We start from the raw sequence: 809 nt of genomic DNA on the forward strand, positions 1-809 counted from the left end.
TCCCTCTCTCCCTCCTCTCTCCCCCTCCCCCTCTCTCTCCCCCTCCCCTCCCCCCTCCCCCCCTCCCCCTCCCCCCCCCCCCCCCCCCCTCTCTCCCCCCCCCCCCCCCCCTAATGATGTACTATGCCCCGATCCGTCTGTCCCCATGGCCGGGGTGTGGGTGATTCTCCCGGAGTGGGTGTCAGGGTCCGGGGGTCGGGGGGGGGGGGGGGGGCGGGGTTGGGGGGGGGGGGGTGGAATCACGCTGGGGTGGGGGCTGGGGTCCGATGGCGGTGCATCGCGGTCAGTGACTCTGGGTGGGTGGAGGGACCAGCCTGTCCCACATCTCCACTCCACCCGATCTACTGCCCATCACAGTGTGGCCGCACTAAGGGGATGAGGCGGACGGTGGCCGTGGGAGAGTGGGGGCTGTCCTGAAGGATGCGCACCTTCTGCCGCTTACAACTTGTTGCTTGGGTTCCGATTGCCCAGTCACCTATGGCTTGTGTGGGAACATGAGGGGGGTGGGGTGTCAAATGGGATAGTCGAGGATGTAGTTAAATGGAAAGAGAGTAAAGGGATAGTTAATGACCCCAGAATTAATGGGAAAGGAAGCTCACAAAGGGATAGGAGAGTATGGCCAAGTGTAATAGGGATCGATGTGAAAGGTGAGTTGCGTAAGGAATTAAAGGTATTTTATGTGAATGCGCGAAGTATAAGAAGTAAAGTAGATGAGCTTCAGGCTCAGTTAGAGATTGGTAGATTTGACATTGTGGGGATTACTGTGATGTGGCTGCAGGAGGATCGGGCCTGGGAACTTAATATTCAGG

This window comes from Leucoraja erinacea, unplaced genomic scaffold (genome assembly GCF_028641065.1).
Source record: "Leucoraja erinacea ecotype New England unplaced genomic scaffold, Leri_hhj_1 Leri_562S, whole genome shotgun sequence".
NCBI classification, from domain to species: Eukaryota; Metazoa; Chordata; class Chondrichthyes; order Rajiformes; family Rajidae; genus Leucoraja; species Leucoraja erinaceus.